Source organism: Lepidochelys olivacea (genome assembly GCF_965140295.1).
Source record: "Lepidochelys olivacea isolate rLepOli2 genome assembly, chromosome: 26".
NCBI lineage: Eukaryota > Metazoa > Chordata > Testudines > Cheloniidae > Lepidochelys > Lepidochelys olivacea.
Genome location: NC_140436.1, coordinates 514909 through 531076, shown reverse-complemented (window position 1 = coordinate 531076; position 16168 = coordinate 514909). Strand labels below are relative to the sequence as shown.

The window sequence follows — 16168 nt, the reverse complement described above, 5'->3', positions numbered from 1 at the left end:
ACCCAACAGCCAAGCACGCAGGTGCCAAGATCCCCTGATATCCCAGCACAACCTTCTGATTTTTATTTTATTCTATTTACCAGCTCCTGGGCATACTTCCTGTGTTACTGCTCAATCCACCATCAAAAAGGACAGGTTTCAGAGTAGCAGCCGTGTTGGTCTGTATTCGCAAAAAGAAAAGGAGTACTTGTGGCATCTTAGAGACTAACCAATTTATTTGAGCATAAGCTTTCGTGAGCTACAGCTCACTGCATCAGATGAAGTGAGCTGTAGCTCACGAAAGCTAATTCTCAAATAAATTGGTTAGTCTCTGAGGTGCCATCAAAAAGGAGAAGTTCTTCAAAGTCAGAGTGTTTAGTGACCGTGTCAGAATCTGCCGTCTCCCTCTCAGGGTGCTGGCAATGCCCCACAGCTGGAGTGAACTGACCAGAAACTACCCACACAAGAGCAATATCTTCACCAAACTGTAAATGTGACACACAGACTAGGGACAATGCCTTAGAACAAGGTCTCCGAGGCACACAGGCAGGAGGAGGCAAAGGGGAACTAGAAAGTTTTCACAGAACACATTTAATAGTGGAAGTTCTCAGACATATAGGAACAAACCCTTTGCTGGTGAAGATGCGTGGAGTGCCACTGAAATTAATGGAGGGGTGCAGCTATCGATCTATCTACTTTACAGTTACAATGAAAATAAACAGCAGCCTTGCCAACCCTGTCCTCATTAAAATAGCTCCTCAATGTTGAGCAGATATTGACAGAAACAGCGGATGAAAGCAACAAAAGGAAGCTCCACTTCTCAGGGCAATCCAGCAGCAGGACCTTGCTCAAATTTTCTATTTTTTTATAAAACTTGTTTTGTGACCTTTGTGTGGTTTCTCTTTGACAGTCCAGTGCTGCTCCCTTTGCAGTCCCTGGGAAAACGTTTATGTTAATGGGAGCAGACCCATTAGCCTCAGTTGTTACATATCAGGCACTTCAGAGGCATAAACAGCTGTTTCCCTGCATTTGTTTCTTTACCTTCTCCTCCTCTTGATGGAGCATCACAAGAGGCAGACAGCAGTGGAGAAAGATTCTCCTACCATCATTACCAATGGAGCCTCCATAGACTTTGCCCAGTGTGGGAACAGTGGGACAGTTATATGCAAGCATCATCTAGAAGATAGAATGGAACCAAGTGGAGGAAGGCTTAGGTGGAGTTTCCAGGCCTTCTGTATCACCAGGGTCTCCAGTGGAGAGACGGATGCCTGCGCATCAGTGCCCAGTTGGGTACTGTGTCCTGGGAGGGAAGCACTAAAAACAGACAGTGACTGATCAATTGGACAGACTTGCTGACTCTTTACCCTGCAACATCCAGGGTCCATTCTTCAATGACTGGAGGGTTCAAGGCCAAGGCTTTTCCTCTGGAAAAGACCTCATGGAAGCAAAATCTCTATGGATCTGGTGTGCCCTTAAGGGCTCCCCCAGCAAACCACTATACTGGACATTTGACGCCTTACAGTACCTTCAGGTACCAATTCAATTTCCCCTTGTTACTAAAATGACTCTGGATCTATCTATCCAGGTATTTCTAATGCCCCCACACTGGTGGTAACTAAGTACCCATTCTCATCGCATGGCTACCTACAGTACCCATTCATTGCATCCAAACCGTGCAGCACTATCTGCTTTCAGCATCCTTAGCAGATGACGTGGTGTTTGAGCTGTTTACCTATTATGCTGTATGTCATTTCCTACATGCTTCCCCCAATACGGCCTGCATAGAGACATTCCGAGAGACAGTAAAGCCTCACTTTGGTTTGACAGAATGTGATGTCCCACATTCAGCGATATTCTCTGTCCACAACGTACCAAAATGGTGCGCTCTCTACCGAGAAACCAGTGTGCACCTCTGTCTTAGCTGACCAGCGAGGGCACCAAGCTAGGCCACTCTACTCACCACAATCAATCACTCTTTTATCTGCTCAGCCCATAACAGAGCCCAGCAGGCAGAGGCCTTTGTATCACACAGCCAGGGGTCGTAGTTGGCTGGGCACAGCCACATATTTCCCAAGGGTTCAATCTCCATAACAGGCTGGGCAGAGTTTGAGACTCCTGCCCTAGCAGTACTGGGTAGCCATGAAAGGCAGAAATGGCTCCCTAGGGAAATTCCCCCTCAGAACAGACTGTGGTTATGGCACAGAGCAAACATTCGGGCTGGATAGTGCCCTACAGACATTCTCAGAGCAGACAGCGTATACATATTAAGGGAGCATGCAGGTCAAATTATCGCGCCTTCACAGCAGTGATGCTGCATATTGATGGGAGGCCTGGGGCTCGGGGACACAATGCTACACTACCACGGCTGATGCTGTACCTGGCCTAGGGCTAAGCAGAATACACTGCTCTCCAGGGCTGCAATCCACTGCACCTCTCCTTAGCCCAAGAATACACTGCAATCCAGCACCTCTCCTTAGCCCAAGATCCCTTCAGATACTATGAAACGCGAAGTGGAACCCACTGCCTCAGTGTGAAGAGGGTGCGTCGGCAGCCTCTTAAGGGACATGAATAATGAGTAGTGCAGGCCAATGAGGTATCACACTCTGATCTTTTTTTTATCCTAACACTTGCTAGTGATTTGTGAATAACTGTCTGTGTCCAACATGGCTCTGATCCTCTCAGATCATTTGTACGAACATGGCTGCGGGGTTCTATGAGCTGTTGGTTTATTACCTTAATAAAGCAAGTACTAAGTCAATTGGATGTGCTTACAATCTCACCCTGAGCCATAAAAATGCAGAAAAGTATGTTCAGCAGAGGAATAAAGTCTAATCCCACAGTTAGATGCTGTCGCTTTTTCTAACATGCCTGAGGTGGGCGGGCCCAGGAAACAATACACAATCTCAATAAGTAAGGGCAGGTTACCCAGCCAGGAGCATTTTCTCTCCAACAACATGAATTAGACACCACATTTTACTACCAACATCTGGAATTCAAATGCCCTTGAAATAGATAGCATCTGGATTGAATTTCCCTTCTATTTTTACAGGGCCTTCTTATTTAATAAATAATAATGGCTTATTACTGCACTGTAAAATTTCACAATCCTCTTCTCAGCAAGAATGAAAAAGATGTTGGGGGAAAAATGAAGTGTTTTAACAAAATGATGCCAAGAACTAACAGAAAAAGAGAATTTCCTTAATGAAAAGATGGGCTGAGTCACTTTTGCATTTTATGGCACTTAGGCTTGGTCATTTACATTTGCAGATGTGCCAAACAAGTGCACCAACAATTTGTTAAGAAACCTTGTCTTAAATTCACTCAGAATGGCACAAAGGACTCCACACTTCTTTAATCTAGGCCTGTTCAGATATGGGAGCTACACAGGCTGAGCTGTCTGTGGCCATTGCGCTCTCTGACACACATGTGCACCCAAAGTTCTTGACATGCAACTTCTGAAATTTTATGTGATTTTATTTACTGTGTGATTTTTAATACATTCAAATGTGTAGTTTTGTTGCCATGGTACCTAGAGATTTGCCAAACAGTTCCAAATTAATTTGGACAGTAACAATGTTGAAGGCAATACTTATATCGTATTAACTATTAAAAGAATAATTCCTTTCTCCCATGTTTTGTCTACAGTGTCTATTCGGATTTTAAGATCTTTGGAGACGAGGCCAGCTCGTACCATGTAAAGCACACAGCACAATGGGGCCCCAATCTCAGATGGGGTCTCTAGGCACTACAGGAATGATGATGATGATGATGATGTGCTTGCTGGTTCATGAAAAGTGTGAACACTAACTGGATCTCTGTACTCCACTTCTTCTTTGCAGGATGCATCCCAGCCAGCCAGTCAGACCAGTAGGCCCAAGCCACACATGAGCAGGAGAGAGTCAGCCAGCAGGCTAGAGCTGCCCTACAAGGTTTGCAGGCTATCTGTACCCACACAGGGTTAATCATTTCAGGGTTGTCCATTCATCCATCTGCTTGCAACAGAACAAAGTTTTGGGAGAAAAAACACATGTTCTCCGAACTTTGTGCAACATTCAACTTCAACAAAATATGAAACAAAAGTGTTTCCACCAGCAAATTTCAGTCTAGAATCCTGGGTGAATTCCTGGCCAGTGAAGTGACTTAGGATGAGTTTTCTTCCAACCTCCTGCATAACACAGCCAATAAAATGTCCTCCAGTGATTCCAGCAGAGCAGGGAGTTATTCTTACCTGTAATATAGGTGAACACTATCAAGCACTATTGAGTGACTTCTGGTGACCTAGAGCATATCTTTTAGACAGACATCCAATCTGTTTCTCTTTGAGACCAGCTGGGCTGGTGTTCTGTTCCGTGAGTTTGGGCATAGATACAGGACTGTCCAAGCTGCACAAAGCATTATGCTGCCATCATCCCATCAGGTGGTGCTCCTAAAAATAAATCAGAGATGGCACTTGAACCTCAACACCAGATCCAAAGACCTTGCATGATGGAGAAGTCTGGGTTTGAGTTAAGCCTGTGACCTGTTTGCTATACATCATCTCTTAGATTGTAAGCTCTTTGGCTCAAGGAGTCTCTTCAATTCATGTCTTGAACAGCATTGTGCATCAGTGTCAGAGTTACACAAATAATGCAACTGACCAGCCCAAAATGTTTTGCTTCTACTGGTCTAGAAGTCCAGAGTAATCCCGGACCAGCCCTATTAGTGGCTGTGTAGCCAGCCAGACAGCTAGCTTTCTTCATTTGCATGTATTTAATACAAAAGCTGCATGAGAAAGCATCATGTAATTGATACTGTACCTGGTTCTGCACTGAGCCTTCTGATGCTGAGAAGGAAAGAGGCAGTGGGCATGGGAATGGACACCTGTAATTAAGCAGAGGCTTCTAGGTTATCAATTGTTCAGTAGAGCTCCAAACAAAGGCACTGAAACATGAATCTGGAAGGAATGTCTCTAAGTCCCAACATGACTTGCTGTTTATAATGGGTTGTAATAAATTGCTCTTTTATTAAAGCCTCAGAGCTGGAGCAAGGGGGTGTCAAGATTTATTAAAGCAAGAAGAAAAGTATAATGATTCCCTACGATAAAGGCATTTTCCTGCTTTTTCTAACTTTATTCCTATTATTTTTAATAACAATACAATCTCCTACACAAAGCAGCAAGAAGAGGGATAAAAGTTAGTTAGTGAAGAGATACAGTGGTAACAGATACAAAATGTATAGGGACTTCAAACTTTCCAAGAGCCCAACCAGCCCCTCTGATAGACTATAAATGAATGTCTACACTACAGTGTAAGCCTAGGGTGAGTGGTAGTTGAGTCAGCAGATGCTGGGTTAGAGAAACCAGGGATTTAGCCTCTATGCTGATTGTTGACCCTAGGTTAAGGCTGTTTTACCTGGGTCTCAAACCTGGGGCTCTGGCATCTCCACTACAGCACACAGACCTGAGCCCGGACTCCCTAATGCCCTCCTGCAATGTGGCTGCTCTAGCTCTTTGCCCGGGGTGCAGCGTGAGAAAACTCGACCGTCCACCATGCACATTACCGGAAATTTGAACAGCCTGCCAACGCATCCCGCTGAGCAGCCATTTTGATCTGAGCGTTGCCAGCAACTGGACAAACGCACTGCAGCAATTATGCAGGGATGACAAACAGGGAGGTGTAACTGCCATTGTGGGAGGAGAGGAAACAATAGTAATAAAACGTAACCACCCATGATTTTTGCACCAAATAATGGTTTCCAATAATTATCTTAATAAGCATTTCACTGATTAGCTAATTTCCTAACCTTAGAATAATATCTTCAGATGCCTTGTGATTTCACAACTCCCAAGGGAGAAAAAGAATCCCAGAAAAAGCAAAGACAAAAGGCCATCTGGGGTCTGACTAATGAACCATGGAACTAAGACTGCAGATTATACAGGCATGGCTTAGCCAAAAATGCTCAATTATGGCTCAAACTAGACCTCCCCCTCCTTCCAAGAGGAAGAGGATATCAGTCCAAGAGCCGGGCCATTGTCTGATGGCCTGTAGTAACCCATCTTGTGGTTTCCCAGTAGCTTTTGATTTGCCATCTCTAATTTCTATGATGCTTCAGTAATACTTCTTAATGGAGGAAAAGTTTACAAGAGAGCTGAATTCCCCTTATGTGATGGAGGAAGTTAGATGAGCAAAGAAACCCAGCTCCAATGAGAAGTGGACTAGAAAGCCCAGCTCTTATGTCAGCAATACCATGGAAAATGATTTATAGATGGCGATGATAAAGCTCCATGTTAGAACAAAGTGGTAACCATCACTGGTTTTGAGCTGTTGTGTCAATATGAGCATGAGTAGAACAGACCTAGTGATTTCTGGCCAATATTAGTGCAGATAGATGCCTAGGGGACACAGTGAGTTAGTCTGACACTGGGACAGGAAGGTCATGTACACATTAGGTCACCAGTGAAATGAATTTAATGACCTCTACTTAATCCATAGAAGGCTTCTTTCTCTATCATCAGACAAACATCCACTCTTGGCAGTCACAGCTCAGGGAGGCTGGGCATGGGGGTTAAATCTCTTTAGATGCTTATGCAATCTATGCAATCAGTGTCTTACTTCCAGAAGAACCAGAATTACCCACAGTTTCAGGGTAAAAACCCCTATTAGCTCTGGATTAGTGTTAGGAATAATACTGAATAATTAACAACCTAAACTACTTGGCCCATGTGCACCTGCCACTTCTTTTGCCTTATTTTTTTCTTTCCAGATTTCCACTAATTGTCACTATCTGATCAGCTTTCCTCAATTTCATAAAGCAGGTGCCAGGATTCATTAACACTGTGAGTCCTGTGGCCCTTTGTCTGGATGGTAACCAGTCTTAGTGCATAGGGTGGTCAGCTTTCTTCCTCTGGGGCACAGTGCATTCCATTTGTGACATACTCTGCCTGAATCAGACTGCGAGCCAGAAAGGTCAAGTCCTATCACAGCTATTTCTGAGTGCACATTTGAAGAGACAGCCAAATGTGTCACCACCTCATACTTCAAGCATTCAATACATGAAATGAAAAGATTCTAGATGATTTTTCTTGGTAGGCACATTACAGAACTACTCCCTGCTGTGGAGGTTGGGGGAGGAAGGGATGGGGTGCTGTGTGTCTCTACTAGCAAAAGGTTCTACAGGAGTTCTTTGTAAATACTTTGCTAATTAACATGAACATGCATTAAATAAGTAGCCAACAGGTCTTGCAAAAATGTTCAGTCCCATTATCTCTCCTGTGTGACTTAAACACTGTTTGTTGATGAGTGGGGCTTCAGGCATGCAGTATTCTGAGGCTGCTTTGTTTTAACCCCACATCCACCACTTAATATAGAAAGCTCTAAAATTTTCAACTCTTTCCCTCATTTTCCTGGTCTTTTAATTTGCTGAGAGGGCACTGCCCTCTCTCCGAGGTTTTGTGGAGGCCACATTTACACTTGTTATACTAAACAGAAGCATTCCATCTCCCGGGAAGACTCACTCACTCTTGTCTTACATTTTTGTTTAGTTAAAATGTTTCTAAATAATGTCATTAAATCCAGATCCCATTTAGCTGTAGCATATGGATTTTCCCACTATATAAACAGCTTTCAAACTAAACTATCTCTGGGCAAATGTAATTTCCTGTTACCCAGAATATATCCATGCTGGGCTCCCAGGGGTTCTGGAAAATGTATTCTTGCTCTTTCAACCCTGTCTCTTCAGCTCTGAATCAGCATGGTAACGTGACACCTGTACACGCAAACAGAAAATACCCTGTAGGACCCTCAGAAGTTCCATATGGATGGGGAACATCTTCATTCTCCTCCAACTGACACTTCTAGGGTCTCCTAGCTAGCTTCAAAGAATCTTGCATTTAATTTTAACTGCAGTAATTGTATGTGTCAGAAGAAAACCACCAATATCTGATACTGTATAATAATGATAATTAATAATACCTTCCAACTCAAAGGAACCCAAAGTTTTTACGTAGTAGGTACACTATACAGGGATCACAACCACTACTCCCAGCAGCAATGTGCAGCTACTTCTAGGGCAGAACAGCAAAGGTATTTAATAACGACTGCTTCAGAAAAGCAATTCCAAGAGGGAGTGAAGAAGAATACTGTATCGTATGAAACTCCAGGGAGAATTTACAAAGGCAGGCATGTAATTACCCAAAGTGGAATTTGGCCTGGACATCAGGGTTAACATGCCTGCTCTTGCAAAAGTCCCAAGGGTCTGCAGTCCAGTTTTGCATCCCCTCCCAAAGACTGCCCATCCAGCAGCAATGTGCCCCCTAATTTCATGTGGGGCATCAGATCATTACGCACTTAGAGGGGAAGAGTGCCACCTACTGACTATCCAGGGAAGCCTAATTTTAATACATTAAAAAGGTGAACTAATGATACTTGTATGTAACAGTAAGCACATCTCAGGGTCAGTCACAGCTGTATCCTTCATCTTCCTATGCTCTGCCTTTTGTTTACTCTCATTGCTCACTGTGTTTAGGCTAATTTAGACTATAGCCTCCCTGGGGCAAAGACTTGTTTTTTAATTGCCTGCAAAGCTCCATACATGCCAGTGGCACTGCATGAGATGAGTTATTATTTATGTATGTATTTACTATACATGCAGATAAGCGTTAGGGTATGAACAGTGGTGGATAGTCCTATGGGCACACGGCAGAGTGTATGGAATATCAGAGAAAGCTCTTTCAATAATTACCTTGCCTCTGGAAGGGATATGCAACAGCTACGTAGGAAGTGCAGTATCTTTCCCCTGTGAGAACTTGAGCTTTCCCAACTGCTTCACGTTATCATTTTTATTATATTTTGTGTGTAAAAAGTGCTTTTAAAAGTGCTGCAAATCAAGATGACAGAGAGCTGCAAATGTTCCGGCGAACACCAACTAAAACTAGCTAAAATGGCTAAAGCCTTGTTCCAGGGTTTAGATGTACAGAGCTTCTTGAGAATACGGTGTTATTGTTAAGACAAGAGTGTTAGAAAAGAGCAGTATGATCCAGCTGTCATTGAGTCCATGGCAATCTTTCAGTGGGTTTTGGATCAGGCCCTTAATGAATAGAAACATTCCCACAACATAATAAGCTTTCTAAAGACCGAGTGGGTTATTGTGGCAGAACCAGAGGAAGTGGTAGGAGGGGAAGTTTTGGTGCAACCAGGTTTATGTGGAGCTAAGCAAACAATTCACAAGAAACAAGTAATTCTGTGACTTTTTGTCCCTTTTCTTATGTATGGTTTGTCTGTGAACAGACTGTAGCTTTTATAAATTTCCTTGCTGTTTACAATCATCAGTTGTTGGTACAAACAACACCAGACCATGAGCTGAGGAACTGGTCACCGCAAGTATTCCATCGAGTGTTCACTATTTGAGTTGTACTAAGTCATGTGGCAATATGTTTCATGAGTGTGTAATCTAACCTTCATAAACTATTTCTGCCCCAAACAAATTTTGCTTCACCACAAATTTGTGATTTCAGCTATTAGCCTGAAATGCACTTTGCACAATCATTTGTTCTGATTAATTTTAATATAAAGTGAATAAAAATGGATGTGAATACAGTGGATGCAAAATTCTAGTCTAAAACTCACAGAGATGATTTTTCTTGCTGATTGCCCAGCTCTCATAACTAGTTTTCAAGGTTTCCTTATACTAAATAACCTTTGACCCTGCTTGCATCTAGCAAAAACAGGAGTCTGAAGGTCAAAGGTTAATGGGCCTGGAAATTATCATATGTTTATCAGCAAAATAAACTTGGAATAATTTTGGAGCAAATGCCAATCTGTTCCCACCAGCTCAGCTTCCTAAGAAAACACAATGAAATTAACACTCTGGGCAGTAACAGCCTGGAGAGTGAATATTTTCACAAGCCTGTGAGGCTCTGTGGTGGAGTTTCAAGTCAGTTTGCAAGTCAGTTGCCGACATTCTCAGCAGCACAGGGAGACAATGGGAGCTGTTTATTTGCTGCTTTCTAACTTAGGTCCCAATCCTGCTCCCACTAAGTTAATGGCAAAACTCCCTTTAACACCATAGAATCCTAAAAGATCAGGGCTGGAAGGGACCTCAGGAAGCCATCTAGTCCAACCCCCTGCTCAATGGCAATGGCAGAGGATCAGACACTAGAAATTGAGCAGGCAACACTTGGCATCACACTGGGACACCAAGTCACTGGGACACCAACAGACTAATATGAGTCTGAACCGGAGACCAAATAGCTTTGGGATTTTAATAATTACCTACATGATGAAAAGTTGCCCAGACAACTCTGGGCAGTTAATTGATAAGGATTCATTTCCAAGATAAGGATTCATTTCCATCTGTTTCTAATTAAATGTGTTTGACACATCTTTCTATATGATGTAGGAGACAACATAGGAGATACTGAAAACATTCTTATTAAATCCATATGGCCAGTCCCATGGCTATCTGCAGCCAATTAAATAGGATGAAGAGCTGTGGGGGGAGCAAAGATCTATCTTGAAAAGGACTTTGGGAGTTTTAAAGAAGAGGCTCAGAACCCAGCATTACATCAGCAGTGCCTTATTCACTCCCTGTACAGAAACTATTAACTCAGCAAAAGGGGAATTGAGTTCTCCTTTTTATTGGAGGAGTGTGGGAACAGCGAGCTGGGTAGAGTGCTCTTGGGATGGGATAATGAAAGAGGAAAACTCCTTACCTCAGAAGCTAGGAATTGCCAGACTGGATCAGAACTAACAGATCCATCTAGGGCAGTCATGGGCAGATCTCCTCCTAAGGCCTCGTAGTTAGAGGTTGGCTTTGGCCCTGAAGCGTGAGGTTTTTAACTCCTTAAAAAGTCTTTTTAGCATTAACTATTATAACGCTGGATATGAGTGTTCTCAATAGAAATGTCCAATCCCTGCTTGAAGCTTTCAGAGGTCCTGGCCTCTCTTTACTCTCCAAATACAGCAGATCCTCTGAGCCCAGGAAGACAATCTTTGGCATTAGAAGCCATCTGACACAGGAGGTCTTGTAAAACAAATACAAAATATAGCTGAGACACGATTTGTCTCTGGGTTTCAGTCATCACTGTGACAGATCTGGGCTCTCTGGTCATATGGTGAGTTTCTTGAACTCACTTGCTAAAGTTGGAGGGATTGTTTCTGCAAAACAAAATGTTTTCTTCCTGACCTACTAGAGGCTGTGGAATCTGTGTGCACCTCTAAACCAGTCTTCTGGGGCAGGATGGGGGTATTAGGTATAAACAGCCCCATGCTAAATATATGTCTAAAAACACCAGTAAAACAATTCAGGAATACACACAACGCCTGCAAAGAAGCATCTTTGGGGAGGGGTGCATCTATACAAACCAACTATGCAGAGAAGAACAAAGCAGTGCCAGTAAAGGGTCCTGCAGTTTCAAGGGAAAAGCAGAAAAACAAGGTTGAGAGAAAAGGATACTGATGAAATGTCCCTTGAAAATGTAAATTAAAAAAAAAAAAAGGAGGACAGTGATAGTTTCCTTGGTGGTAACAGGGAACTGGTCGGTGAGTTAGGGAGCAGAGGGGCCAGAACCTTTCTACTGCTTGGACTCCAAGAGGACTTCGTGGCTGCCTGGGGCCACAGCTCAGCAATATGCTCGTTTTCCACTACCATCCCCCCTGCAAAATTAAGAGCCCAAATCTGCTCACATATCTAGGGCAGGATTTAGCTCGTTCGACAGGGGCAGTGTGCCCGTTTTCCTATTCAGAACATGTGTACATCCCATAATGTTCCTTATGAAGATCCAGGTTTAGTTAAGAAACCTCCTGTGTGGGACTGCATGCTGAGTGGCAACTAGTATGGTACATCAACCAGCTAGTGTGAGAGCTCCACTCATATGAGAAGTTTGAAGAAAACTCACTGGCAGCCCTTGGCAAAGGTTGATTGGGGCCGCAACATCCTTCATAAAAGACTGCTCTTTCTTGAGCATTCCTTTTGCAGGTGATGAATATGGTGACATTGTAGTACATATATGCAGCAAAACTTGAACAATTACCGACATGAAATTTAAATCAGTTCTTACTCCTGTTGCCTGAACACTGATCACACTTATACAGACGGATTAGTATGAGTCAATGAGCCAGTAATTAAGTGAACATCTCTCTGAGATCTGACCCTTTGTTGTAACATCTAATACAGTAATATTTTACATTTATATATCACGTTCCATCTAACGAGCCCCAAGCACTTCCCCAATTCTCTCTCTACTGATATCTACATTATATCACCCCATAAATGCAGCCTCCTCTGGGTAAAAAAGGTGACAGCCAGGGTGCAAATGGCACACAAGATGTTGCACAGCAACGTGGAGACGGGACTTTATGGCCACAGACACCATGGCCAATCTCTATCAACTTTCCTAGAAAAAGTGTCCACAGAAAGCTGGATGGAGTTCAATATATCAAACATAAAGACCATCCAGAGGGCATTTATGGTTCACTTTCATCTGAATTCCACTGACATTTCAAACATTGAGATTTCCTGTGTTTGCGTCTTACTTTCGAAGCAATGTGAGAAGGTTTAAGGGAATTCAGAATGTGTATTTCTGTTGGAAAACAGCGTTTCTTGGCCTATGGCCAAACAGAATAGTTTTTTAAAAAGAACTGGGAACTTAGACAATTTTTTTTGCACACCATCCATTCCTGTCCTCCACCGCTACCGCAGCTAAATGTACACTCTTCACACTGTGCTAATTATTAAAGGATGTGAATTTCTCGTATCTTTCATCCTCAGAAATCATTTCAGCCCACAATCCAGAGGAAGTACATTTATTATTTATTACACGTGCCACCATGGCATCCAGGCACACAACACATTGTGCATAGAATAAGTAAAGAAATGTGTTTTAGTAGAAGCTGTTGAGTAGAGCACCAAACAACTGAATGTGTGTCAAAAACAAGCAGAGGAGGAGCTATAAAAATCCAGATATCCATGTTCCTGGGGGTATTTCTAATAACATTTAGTACGAAGAGTATTCTTTGCAAACATCTGGTTAAATGAAGCATGAGTCTATGCAACCAAAGCACTTTCTTTCACAAAACAGGATTTTGTTGCAGTTGGCCAATTTGTCTGTGCCATAACCAAAAGGTCATAATTCAGAATTTAAAAGGCACAAGAAAGTAGTTAAGTATCAGGAAAGTAGGTCAAGAGTCAAGCTCTGTTCTGCCATGGCATTTATTCCATCTTTATGCTGTAATGGAAATGTGTAGTGTTATGAACAGAGCGTTTTAATGGGAGAGAACAGCGGTTGTCATATCAGGCATGCTAAAGATGATGTTTTCAGTGCAAGGAGGACACTTCAAGAGTGTCTGAAGCTAGGGGTTGATTTAAGAGCAAGATATGAATGTCATAATCAATAGAGATGATATTTACAGTGCAGCTCAGAAAGTTACTACAAACTGGAAATGAAGGAACCAAACAAGCAAAGGTGACAATGTATGACGGACTTGAAGCTATCAGTTTTAATAGATGAAAATATCAGTAGTAGTCAATAATCTGATTTTACAGATAGGGAAAATGTCTTTAAAAAATTCAAGTATGTCCTGAGTCCTATTGAGAAAGAGAGAATGAGTCTGGATCCAGGCCGTGTTCAAATCCTGCCACTCCTTCCTGCTCAATCTCTCTGAGATCCATCCTTTTATTCCCAAAGCCAAATCGTTGTATCCTACCTCAACCACTGCAACAACCTCCTCTCTGGTTTCCTCCATACAGTCACTGGCTCCCAGTCCCTTTAGTCCATATCAAAAACACGGCATTCGAAGCTCTCGTGATTTTATTACAAGTCTCACGACATTTGGTGGTTTAAAGCCCTGGCTCCTACAGTTATGTAATTATGGGAGAGTCTCCACTTTCATTTAAAAAAACATTTCCAGATCTTGTGGTTGCAGAGAAAAGCGGAAAAACATGACCCTAAAGACTCAAAAAGCGAAAGACAAATTAAAAAAACCCAAAATAATTATTCAATAAAATTTGAAGAGCTCATGATTTATGGGGCCTGACTCATGAATTTTGAATGGTTGGGGTTGGCAAGACTGAATGTAGTTATTAATGTCACCTTCCCTGATTGCCATTTTGATCATATCACTCCCCTACTCAAATCCCTCCATTGGCTGCTCATCTACGATTGCTTCAGATTCAAACTGCTTGTGACCACCTTCCATACTCTGTATCAGCATTTCTCAACCCTTCTGATATCAGGGACTGGCTTGCTGCCTTCCTTAACTGTGTCAGGGAGATCTTGTGGACTGGCGCCAGTCCACAGACCAGCCATTGAGAAACACTGCCCTATATAACTTTGCCTCTCCCTACTTATCTTCCCTTGTTCAGCTTCACACCATTTCCACCCCATCCACACTGCTTTGCCTCAACTTTCTGTTTGTCAGCTTTTTAAGTAACTGCTTCCATGTCTTCTTCCACATGGCCCATAATGCATGGTATGGCGTCCCTGTGTCTGTGAGTGCTCCCTATGGCTCCAGAAAAATAGTCAGTGTCATAGCATGCTTGATAAGAACATAAGAATGGCCACACTGGGCCAGGCCAATAGTCCATCTAGCCCAGTCTCTTGTCTTCTGACAGAGGTCAGTACCAGATACATCAGAGGGAATGAACAGAACAGGGCAATTATCGAGTGATCAATTCCTTATCATCCAGTCCCAGCTTCTGGCAGTCAGAGACTTAGGAATACCCAGAGCACGGAATTGCATTCCTGACCATCTTGGACCTATCCTCCAGGAACTTTGCAAATTCTTTTTGAACCCAGTTATACTTTTGGCCTTCACATCCCCTGGCAACGAGTTCCACAGGTTGGCTGTGCATCGTGCGCAGACGTACTTCCTTTTGTTTGTTTTAAACCTGCTGCCTATTAATTTAATCAGGTGACCCCTCGGGGGGTGGAGGGACCGTGCCAGGGACCATGCCACGGGGGGGAGGGACTGTGCCATAGACCCTGCCACGGGGGGGGGGGAGGCGGGGCCGTGCCATAGACAGTGCCATGGGGGGGGAGGGACTGTGCCATAGACCCTGCCATGGGGGGGGGAGGCGGGGCCGTGCCATAGACCGTGCCATGGGGGGGGAGGGGCTGTGCCATAGACCGTGCCACGGGGGGGGAGGCGGGGCCGTGCCATAGACCGTGCCACGGGGGGGGAGGCGGGGCCGTGCCATAGACCGTGCCACGGGGGGGGAGGCGGGGCCGTGCCATAGACCGTGCCAAGCGGGGGGAGGGACTGTGCCATAGACCCTGCCATGGGGGGGGGAGGCGGGGCCGTGCCATAGACCCTGCCACGGGGGGGGAGGCGGGGCCGTGCCATAGACCCTGCCACGGGGGGGGAGGCGGGGCCGTGCCATAGACCCTGCCATGGGGGGGGAGGGACTGTGCTATAGACCCTGCCACGGGGGGGGGGGGAGGCGGGGCCGTGCCATATACCCTGCCACGGGGGGGGAGGGACTGTGCCATAGACCCTGCCACGGGGGGTGGAGGCGGGGCCGTGCCATAGACCGTGCCATGGGGGGGGAGGGGCTGTGCCATAGACCGTGCCATGGGGGGGGGGGAGGCGGGGCCGTGCCATAGACCGTGCCACGGGGGGGGAGGGGCTGTGCCATAGACCCTGCCACGGGGGGTGGAGGCGGGGCCGTGCCATAGACCGTGCCACGGGGGGGGAGGGGCTGTGCCATAGACCCTGCCACGGGGGGTGGAGGCGGGGCCGTGCCATAGACCCTGCCACGGGGGGTGGAGGCGGGGCCGTGCCATAGACCGTGCCATGGGGGGGGGAGGGACTGTGCCATAGACCCTGCCACGGGGGGGAGGCGGGGCCGTGCCATAGACCGTGCCACGGGGGGGGAGGGACTGTGCCATAGACCGTGCCACGGGGGGGGGGAGGCGGGGCCGTGCCATAGACCCTGCCACGGGGGGGGGAAGGACTGTGCCATAGACCCTGCCACGGGGGGGGGAGGCGGGGCCGTGTCAGGAACCCTGCCATGGCGGGGGACGACCGTACCTTAGGCTGCGCCATGGGGGGGCCGTGCACGTGGGCTGCGCCAGGCGGGGGGGGCGCTGACCCGCCGGGCGGGGCCCGAGGCACCACAGGGAGCCCGCGGGCCCGTGACAGGCTACAGCAGCACGAACACGCCCCTTGAACGGCAGAGTGACGCATGCGCAGAATCTCATTTCCCGGCACATGCG

The 16168-nt window shown here is 45.3% G+C and overlaps 1 long non-coding RNA gene across 1 annotated transcript; it reads right to left on the bottom strand.

Annotated features, from left to right (window-relative positions):
- Positions 1–3516: 3516 nt before the first annotated feature.
- LOC311513508 lies at positions 3517–16112 on the bottom strand. The gene is made up of 3 exons (XR_014709742.1): positions 15984–16112; positions 4776–4839; positions 3517–4405 (listed from the first exon to the last, which is right to left on the bottom strand). It is a non-coding gene; the product is annotated as an uncharacterized lncRNA (long non-coding RNA).
- Positions 16113–16168: the final 56 nt, after the last annotated feature.